Source organism: Camelus bactrianus, chromosome 2 (assembly GCF_048773025.1).
Source record: "Camelus bactrianus isolate YW-2024 breed Bactrian camel chromosome 2, ASM4877302v1, whole genome shotgun sequence".
NCBI classification, from domain to species: Eukaryota; Metazoa; Chordata; class Mammalia; order Artiodactyla; family Camelidae; genus Camelus; species Camelus bactrianus.
Window position 1 is genome coordinate 109,320,635 of NC_133540.1, and position 10,794 is coordinate 109,331,428.

The 10,794-nt window shown below is 41.0% G+C and overlaps 1 pseudogene; it reads right to left on the reverse strand.

Moving 5' to 3' along the window:
- Positions 1 to 340: 340 nt before the first annotated feature.
- LOC105074988 (large ribosomal subunit protein eL36-like) lies at positions 341 to 9,220 on the reverse strand (annotated as a pseudogene).
- Between the last annotated feature and the right edge of the window lie 1,574 nt (positions 9,221 to 10,794).

The following is a 10,794-nucleotide window of genomic DNA, read 5'->3' on the forward strand; positions in this document are numbered from 1 at the left end:
CACTGAAAAGTTCCCACCACCAGGCATTGTGGAGACTTGCCAATTGCAATTTTGAATCATGTGTATTTTTCTGGTTCAAGTAGAGTACATCCAGTAGCTCAGCATTTCCCCTTCATTGTTGATTCTACTCTATTCTTGGGACCTTGTTCCCAAGAATTGGTACTAGAAAGGGGTGGGATTTTTCTACGGTACAGAGGTGACCCCGTTCTACAAATTTTATAATATAGTTACAGACACTGGAACCCGGGAACTTCCACACTACCAGAGGCACCAAAGATCCTCTTGGTACCATTTTGAACACTGAATTTTTATTTTATTTTATTTTTCTGAAAAGGTTTTATTACGCGCAGACGGGTGGGAGGGGCTCAGTCCCTCTTGGCGCCGCTTTCCTTACGGCGGCCAGGACGTTGCTCAGCTCTTCTCTCTTCGTCTGGCGCGGATGTGTGTCCCCACCCATTTCTTGATGAACTTGAGGGCCCGCTTGTCCTTGCAGACCTTGAGCAGCTGCACGGCCCGCCGCTCATAAAGGCGACGCCACACACGTCCCGGGCCATGTCCCCCACGAACTTGGTGTGCTTGGTGAGGTGCCTGCGGCGGCGGCTGTGCCTCGGCTTGCTCACGTTCTTCGTCACCTTGTGGCCTTTGCTGAGGCCCACGGCCATGGGGTAGCGCAGAGCCACGGCTGCTGCTTCCCAATGGCTGCCACGGCGGAAGGTGAACACTGAATTTTTAAAGACTCTGCCTTCCTAGAATGAAGAATGGTAGAAAAGAGCGTTGGCAGCTGTCAAGTTTTGTGCCACACTGAGCCTATCTACCTTGGCGTGACTTTCACAAATCCACAGACAGTGACACCACAACTCCTAATCAGGCCGAACAGAAGCATCATGGTGCTGAATAATGATCCTAATTATGCTCTGTCTCAAAGGTGAGGCAAACACGTTTTGCATGTTTCCTTTTTATTCCTTTCACTGACCCAGATGTCGTGTTTTGGATTTCAATATTGGATATGTGATTGCATACACTCAGTACCATATTGGAACCACCCATTATTTGAGTCCACGTTTCATGCACCGAGGGTCTCTTATGACTGTAATTTCTTAGATTGTAGCTGAAAGCCTGTGACTTAAAAGAGCTTTGATGTGCATTTGACCTACACTAAGCATCTCTGGTCTGGACTAGAACGTTTCATATGAGGCTTTCTCCAACACGTTAAGCTCATTTTCCAGTGAAATAAAATGGCTTCTAACTTTTCAGTGTTGACAGGGAGAAATCACAAGGACAATTTGTCTTGGTAGCTAGAGAGCCCATCCCTGTAAGAGGTCATTCAAGTAATCGTTTTACCATGGTTTCAGATGCATTTCAAGGCAGCTCCTTTCTCAGGATTAAGCAGAAACTTGCAACAAAGGTTAACCTTTTGATAGTTGAGTATCTGATGCACTCTAATCTTAACCTATTCAAGTAATTTTAACCCTTACAACCAGAACCTCCCTACTTTCTTTGGACCTCACTATGCTAGAGCTGAGGGAAACACTCTTCCTTTATAGGGTTAGCTCCAACTCTACCTCTAGCTCTTTGTCCATTCACTTTCTAGCTGACATCACCTCTGAAATGGATCCTGGGCTTTCATTTTCCCTTTGTCCACTCTCCTCTATTTTAGACACCAGGACTTGCTCATTGGGTATGTATATTGAACATGCTGATTTTGTTACAATAAACAAAGTCAGATGTCAGGCTGGGAAAATGGCAACTGATCATATCTCCACTCAGGGCAAGCCTCCCTCTTACCACGAGGACGAGCAGCACGTGTGTCATTAGAGGTTATTTTTCCTATGGGCCTATTACAGTCTCCTTTCTCATGGGGTGCTCCTTTACTGGATGAACAGCTTCATCAGTTTCAGTCAGCACTTTTCAGAGTATGGGCATAGGCACGGCTTTTTGAGTCATGGATCATGATTCATGAGTCATGTGTCTCCTCAATTCCTGGAGGCAGTTTTACCTCCAACATAGCATCAGAGAAGCCCAGAATCTGGCTAAAGATCACTCTTGGCTGTGCTACCTTGAAATGTGATTCAGTAACTCACGCATTTATTCATCCAACAAATATTCATTGAGCACCCTCATATGCCAGCCTCTAAGCCCAGTAATAGTGATACAAAGATGAGCAAAATACTACGTCATCTCTGTCCTCAAGGAGCTTGCTGTTTACTCTGTTTGGTTGGTTATTAATCAATGAAACAAGTAAGTGGAATCTTTTAAACTGTGGTAAGTGCTACAAGATTAAGGAAGCCTTCCTTGATAAGTGATGATTTGAGATGAAACCTGAAGAAAGGATGGGATTTGACTAGGTGAAGAGAGAGGTAAAGAACTTCCTAGATAGTGGCAACTGCATATTCAAAGGCCCTGTGGCAAGAGAAAGCAAGATGTGATCTGAGTGTGGTTGGCAGCTGGGGAGGGCATGGTCCAGTATGAAGTTGGAAAGGTGGGCAGGAGCCAAATCATGCAGGACCCCTTGTGGTCATGTTGAGGATTTGGTATTTATCCTCAAAGCAATGGGAAGCCATCTAAGTGCTTTGGTGGAGGGAGAAAGTGGTAAAGTCATCAGATTTATGTTTTGAAAATCGCTGATGGTAGTGTAGGGCAGAGGTAGGTGAGGACTAAGATATAAGTATGGAACCAGTCAGATAAGGCCATTGGAGTAATGCAGGTGAACAGGAAGGAAGCACAGTCTATAGGGGTGGCTACAGAGAGAGGAGGGTGGATGCCAGGTATGTTTAGGACTCAGTCACAGTTTGAATATAAGAAACGAGCAAATAGAGATTTCAAGGATGAGCAGAGAAAGACTATTTGGAGGGATCAAAGTTATCTCCATGAATATTTTGTGTTCATCTTTTCAGGTTCCTTTGAAATATATATATATTTGATAGACTGCTCTTGTCTTGAAAAATTAGGGAACAGGGATTTTCTAGGGAGACTTTAGTCTATAGTCAAGGGTAGTTGTTGACCATCATGTTGAGGTCCTCAGAGCTTTAGTGAGGATGGTTCATTGGGAAGACCAAACATATAGGTTAAATGATAAACATTTCCTACAGATATTGGTAGTTGGCAAACACGTCAACTACCCTCTTGTCATCCACACTTGAGGAACTGGTAAATTTCCTCTGGTCCATGCAGCCATAAGTTCCTTTCTGTTGATGGCTGTTTTGGTAATCATAGCTTCCTTCTGAACTATGATAAAGAAACTCTTAATCAAACCAGTCCATCTGTGTTTGAGACTTTCTCCAGTCATTTCTGTTTGCTGATTATCTATCTAGGCTGTTAATTGGCTACATTCCCTATAAAATGCACCATCTTGTATAGTGTTTGTTTTCTGAAGGGCAACCCTGGAGAAGACACCAGATTAACAGATATTACATTTATTGAAGCCTTTTTATCACCTTAGTCCCAACCCTGGGGTTAAACAGAATTCTATTTTATGTTTACTCTTCCTGGAAACTCTACTGTGAATAGTTCACTTGGAATAAGACAGATTTGCCTGGGAGCTTTATCAAACCTGAACCTCAGAAGACAAATTGGTCAGGTTGCTTCTTCAGTGTCCTTCTTCTAGTCACATTTAACACTCAGAGAACTCAGACTCACAGGGGATGCAGGGAATCTCCCCACTGGAGAGCACAAGTACTATGGGTTCTTCACCAACCTTCAGTATTAACTGACTATTGCAAGGAGCAGCTGGGTTCATGATGTCAAACATTTACTGAACATTTACTATGTGCCAGGTACAGTGATATGTGTTTTATATGCATTTAAAGCATCTCATTGAGGTGTGACATGTAGTAAGGTGCATGGAGCTTTATTGTAGAATGTAAATCTCAACGAATTTTTGTATATTATGCACTATGTAACTACCTTCCATACCCAGATCATGATATAGCAGATTTCCAACACCCAGTAAGACTCCTTCATTCCCAGACAATACCTTTACCTCCTCCATGGTAAACATTATTTTGAGCTCTATCATCATAATTTAGTTTTGCCTGTTCTTGAACTTTATACAAATGGAATCAGACACTGTGTGTAGGAGAGTCATCCATGTTGTTGCATGTAGCAGTAGTTTATTCATTTTTTATTGCTATGTAGTTTTCCATTGTGTAACTATATCATAATTTATTTATCCATGGTTGTTTTGATAAGACATTTGAGTTATTTTTAGTTTCAGGCTATTATAAATAAAGTTGTGAATGTTATCATGTTCTTTTTTTTGATGGCTATCTTTTGGATATATATGTCAAAGTGGAATTACTGAATCATGAAATACATTTAGTATACATTAGTAGATACATCCAAACAGTTTTCAAAAATGGTTATACCAGTTTGTACACTTACTAGCAGTTTCTAAGATAATTACATTTGCTCCACATCATCACCAACACTTAATATTATCAGTGTTTAATTCTAGCCATCTGGTGCATCTTGTAGTTTTAATTTGTATTTCCCCAATGACAATGATGTTAAGCACTTTTTAATACACTTACTGGCCATTTGGGAAACCTTTTTTGTGAAGGGTCTTTTGGGCCATATTTTTTTTAGTGTTGTTTTTCTTATTGAATTCTAGCTTGCTGTGTTGGTTATCTAACAATATACAACGTATTACCCCAAAATTTAGTGGCTCAAAATAAGAACAATTATTTTAATGTTCTCTCCATGATTGTGGGAGTTTACTGGGCTCAGCTGGCAGTCCTCACTTTGGGTCTCTTGTGAGGTTGCATTCCGATGGTGACCAGGACTGGCATTATCTGAAATCTCAACATACCTGATGCCTGGGCTTAAACAGCTGGAGACTGGAAGAGGTGGAGCTCCTCAGGTATCTCCCTATAACTTGATGTAATTTTGTCTCATGGCCTCTTTAGCGTAGGGCTTCAGCACGTCCTACATGGTGGCTGGCTCAGGGTTCCAAAAGGCTTATGTCCCAAGAGAACGATCCAGAAGTTGAATCACTTTTTATAGTCTAGCCTCAGAAGCCACATAGTATCATTTACACCACTGAATATTAATCAAAGCAGTTGCAAAGGCCTATCTAGGTTTAGGAGAGAAAACATAGATTCCACCTTCTGATTGAGGGGAGTGGCAACTATTTGGAAGAACATGTGAGGCCAAAAATATTTCTGTGGCAATTTTTTGAAAATAAAATCTACTACAGTATGCCATCTGGACACAATCCACATTCCTCTCGCAGGCAAGATATACTTACCTCCTTCCCAAAGATCTCCCAGCATCTCATCTCATTATAACAATATCTGAAGCTTGAGGTCCCAAGATGAGCTTATCATCTAAATCTGGTCCTGATGTGGATAAGGCTTCTCAGGTACAGTTCCTTGAATACCATCCACCTCCATCCCCATCCTTATCTGAAGACCTGTGAACTAAAGTTGTCTGCCCGGCACATTCCCAACATACAATAATGCAACAGTCATAGGCGAGTTGCAATAAACACTCTTGGTTAAAATTGAGGGTGAGGGTTGGGAGGCATACAACAGTTACTGGTCTGTATTCTGGCTGGGTACATGCAGGGCTGAGTCCACTTCCTGGTAATGAGTCTCTGTGGCTCTTAGTTTCAGTCTTTGGGCTCTTGGTTCCACCTTCAGGATTATCCTTCTTCCTCCAATAAATGTAGCCTGTGTTTGCAGCTGAGTAGTTTTCTAAGCCTTCTTCCTGTCCATAGATGTTTGAAGGTCTCCAAACCTCTTTCCATTGTGTACTGTCTTGGTCCATTTTAGTCCAAACTGTTACAATTCCTTTAAAAAAAACCTTTATGGATTTATTTTAAAATCAAGAGTCCAAACATTATGCAAAACCATACCTCCATGTCATTTCGAGACAAGCCCTTCCCTCTGGTTGGCTCTCTGTAACCCTTCTGTAAGAACCAGGCTCCTTGTAAAGCTGAACTCCCTGTAAACGGACTGGTATTCTGAGAAGCCCTATTGCTTAAGAGTCTCTTCATTAAGGACTATTTGTCAGTTTGCAAGGGTCTGTGAAATACTATCAGGTCTTAACAAAGGCACTTAGTGGCACACCCTCAGTTTCATCTTCAGACCATGTTTTCATCCTCATGCCCTGGATTTGATCTCTGCTTAAAGTCATTTCTTAATTTGAGCTTTTTTTCTTTTTTACCATATGAGTCTGGGAATAAGAAATAACTTCATTTTTGAGCCCAACCAGTCCCAGACCCTCTATGATGCCCAGTTTATTTCTCTCCTTATTTAGTTTCTCTCTCTCCTCACCTATTTTACTACAGGCAGTGAGAAGAAGCCAGGTGGTACGCACAACACTCTGTGTGGAAATGTCCTTGGCTATATCACCTACTTCATTATGCAGATTTTCTATTTTTCACATAGCCACAGGTTACAGTGTTGTTAAACTTTCCATCACTATATCATAGGGTTCCTTCCCCCCAACCCCCACCCCTAGTTTCCAAATCACTCTCCTCACTTATTTTAAGCTCTCACCAGCAGCGTACTCAAGGCTCTTATGTTTCCATAATAGCTTCAGGCCCAAGCAGCTTCTGCCCAACTCCTCCCCCAAAGGCACTCCCTCTGCCTCCCCCACCAAGCCTCAACTGGGGCAGCTCTACAGTGGGCAGGAACATTTGCTCTCGGATGACTCACTCACGAGGCTGGCAAGTCGACGCTGACTATTAGCTGGGTTGAGTGATGAAGGCCTTGGTTCCCACCCAGATGGGCTTTTTCATATGGTTTATATTTCCTCATAGTGTGGTGGATGGATTCCAAGAATGAATGTCCCAAGAGAAATGAAAACTGTATTTTTTTTTTTAACAATCTAGCCTTGGAAGTCCCGTAGCATTGCTTCTGCCATTAGTCAAAATAGTCACAAAGGTCCATCCAGATTCAAGGGAGGAACATAAACTGTACCTTTAGATAGGATGGCAGCAAAGTTCTGAATGAGCACACGACATGGGAAATATTATCACAGACATTCTGGAAAATATAATCTGCTGTCCTTTCCTTTTCACCCTGCTAATGGTTTCTTACAGTTAATAGAAGTTCTTGATTTTAAGGCAGTCTGATGTACCCGTCTTTTCTTTTATGAGTAATTCTTTGTGTGTGCTAATTAAAAAAACTTTGCCTGCTTTAAAGTTACATTATTGTACTTAATCCTATAAGGTAGGTATGTGTGGTATCATGGCCCTTAGTTTTCATAGAAGAGACAACTGAAGCACAGAGAAGTTAAACATTTGCTAAACCTATTCTGATCGTGCCTGCATCCCTGGGACCGTCTCAGAGGTGAGTCTCTCTCTGGAAGCCTGTTTGCCTATCTGTGTTTTCCTTCTACTCCTCCAGAACAAACAACCCATGGAAAGCAAACTTTCTCAAGTTCCTAGATGGTCTTGTAATGTGTCATAAAGGAGAAGAAAGCTTCTTAGATACATCTGACTGAAGTCAGGTACAAACTTGAAGAGTTTGTTTTGTTTTGTATTTTTGCTATTATTATTGTTATTATTTGGTTTCATTTAGTTTCATCTCCAGGCAAAAAATAGGGTAAGGAAAAGAGAACTGCATGATTCTAGTCCCAAATGGCCCGAAAAGTGGGTCCTATTTTTAGGATTGCACATGAATAGCTACACAATCTTAAGCCTAATGAGGAACGAGTCCGTAAGATATGAATAAAAACTACCTGTTCCATGTGCTTCACCAGATTGTCATGAGGATAAAATGAGCTAATGGACAGAAGTCAACTCTAAGAGCAGTGACTCTAATGCTTCTTTATAAAAGCAACACATCTCTCCAAGAGGCAAGCCCGCAGACAGAGGGGAGAATAGAGCCATTTGCTAGCCAGAGTGTATCTTAGGAAAACTTTGTGATCCCAATAATGTCATCGTACATAAACACCTATATTTTTATCTCAGCTGTGCTACCAGGCATTTGGGAGACTGCCAGCTTTTTGCAGTTGCTCCTTTCCTCAAATGAACTACTAGGTAATTCAAGTTAAGTGACTCATTGGAGGAGGGAAGAGGCAGCTCAGAACTGTGCTAGTTCATTTTGCAGGTTTCCTGTTAATTCAGGTAAAAGGTGAGGAGTAGAGTGGTGTGTTACAGGATAATTGTCCTTTGCCAATTAGGAACAATTTCAGTTTTGAATTAGTTACGGAATGTGACAGAGCAAATAAGTTATTTCTTTTAACTTCTCACTCTGCTTCAAGTGACAACATCCTAGAATTATTTTATTTACTCTTTAGTTACTAAATGACAGGCTCAAAAAGTTCTGACATCAAAAGAAAGTGTAAGCTCTAATCAGGGCCAAGTTGAAAAATGGCTAATATTTACTGAGTTCTAACTATGTGTCAGACAGTTTTTTTCTTTTCTTGTCTTTTTTTAAATAGCGGTCCTGGGTATTGAGCCCAGGACCTCATGCATGCTAAGCATGTGCTCTACCACTGAGCTATTCCCACCCCCCTCAGACAGTTTTCTAAGTGCTGTACGTGTTAACCCGTTCAATTCCCATGACAGCTCCAAGAGTGAGATGTTATCATTTTCTCTATTCTGCAGATAAGGAAGTGAGGCATAGGAGGGGTGGGGATGCAGAATTTAACCAATGAAGTTGGATGCCAGAGGCTGCCCTTGGAATTTTATGTTATACCAACTCTCTGTAAAATACAGGATTAAATGTAAAGACTGATATTAAAAATATCAGCCTAGAGACAGCTGATTACTCATGGCTGATAGCCTGACACAGGTAAATAAGAAGAAACCCTTTCGTCCTATAGCTGGGGAGGAAAAATGTCTTTTAGTGCCAAAGCAGAAGTGTCCAAGAGCCAATCACTTCTGCAGAAAGGGAGGAACCAGTGCCAAATCTCATCCAATCCAGGAGCTGTTCTCTGTCTCTCTCAGATCAGGGTAGGTGTAATGACTGCTCTTGCTGCCACTCCACTACTACAATAAAATGACTGTGGGCAAAATGAGAACTGTGCAGACATTTCAGAGAGTTGTTCAAGGGAGGAAAACAATCCTACCTCGACTTAGTCAGTGATGACGCTGAAATACAGCAGAATGGAGAGAAATTCTACACAGTGACATGACAAGGTGATACAGTGTGTTACCTCTCTAAGGCAAACACACTGGTACCTGAATAGCAATGGAACCCAAAAAGGGACCAGTAAATGATGCAGCACCAACGTGTTGAAAGGAGGATGAAGATGAGCCTTCAACCATGTCTGGTGAAAGTTTCCTTTCATTCCTTGGAATGAAAATCAGAGCTAGACACTATGCTTGTTATGATGGTTGTAGGTGTAGCTCTACTTGTTTCCCTCTGGAGCACTTCTCTTACCAGACTTCAGCTGCCAGAACTTGTAACTCTTTGTCTCAGCCCTAAGGGCTTTCTTGAGAATCCAGAGGTGAATTAGCCACCATCACCACCAACACCCCATCACCTGTCACCACTCCCACACACATTGCCCAGCAGGCTCCAACCAACGGCCAGTGGGAGATGGTGGGTGCATAGCCCAGTCCCCTCACCTCTCAGCAGGAGACTCAGATATGCTCTTTTTTTTTTTCTGAATTGAAGTATAGTCAGTTTACAATGTTGTGTCAATTTCTGGTATATAGCATAATAGTTGTTATACATATACATACATACACTCATTTTCATATTCTTTTTCAGTATAGCTTACTACAAGATATTAAATATAGTTTCCTGTGCTATACAGTAAAAACTTGTTGTTTATCTATTTTATATATTAGTATCTGCAAATCTCGAATTCCCAAACTATCTCCCAGAGTCCCCCATAAGACTGAGCTCCAATAACACACAGAAGAAACATGCTTTGAAACACCATTTATTGGCTTCCTGTCTTCCTTCCCCATTCTCTTATTAGTATTTCTTGGGATGAGTTCCCAATTGAACCACTTGTTTCAGAGTCTGTGTTTGGTTTGGAAACCCAAACCAAAATATTATGTTAACATATACTTAAATTAGGGCTTAGTAAACTGCATGTAATTTTTATTCCATAGTATGTGTCTAGTCCTAATGAAGCAGCTCAGGCATCATTCTTGCTGGTCAATACCTGACCTGGGTGGTCCTGACAAACGTCCTACGGCTTCTCATGCTCAGGTTTGGGCAAGTCAGTTGATGAACTAGCGTCTTCTGAGTATAGACTAATCTGCCTGTGTTGTCTCTGCTGGACAACTGACCAAGTGTTTCATAGCTCTAAGTTAACTTTTCCCAATTTTCAAGAAACGTTGCTAGAATTATTTAATCTTTTCAACTATCAGCTCCAGCATAGCAAGAATCTTCTCCATCATGCCCAGGGCTATGATAGCCCATAGTTCCTAGAAAAATGTCCAGTGTGTAGAAGATACTAATAATTAGTGGATAAATTTTTTAAAAAAGAATAAATAATGTTAAATGCTGCATGAGCACCTCATTTGATATAAATTATTAAGTTGAGCTTCTTTTTAAAAATGGATGTTTGTCAAAGACAATGTATATCATTAGACTAGATAATAAGCATGAAAGATATTAGCAAGGTAATTGGCAATTACTGTTGTTGGAACTAAGAGTTATGAGCATGTTCTAATTATCATATACTTGTGCATTCTTTTGGAAGACAGCATGGGTTTTAATGTATGACAGACTTGGGTTCATGCAATTTACTGGCTATATACTTTGGGTAAATTACCTGACATTTTTGAGGCCAAATTTTCTCATCTGCAGATTGGTAAATGCTGTATTTCATTGAATCAAAGATGTCATTAGTTATAAGATGTATCATTATTTTATGCACTGT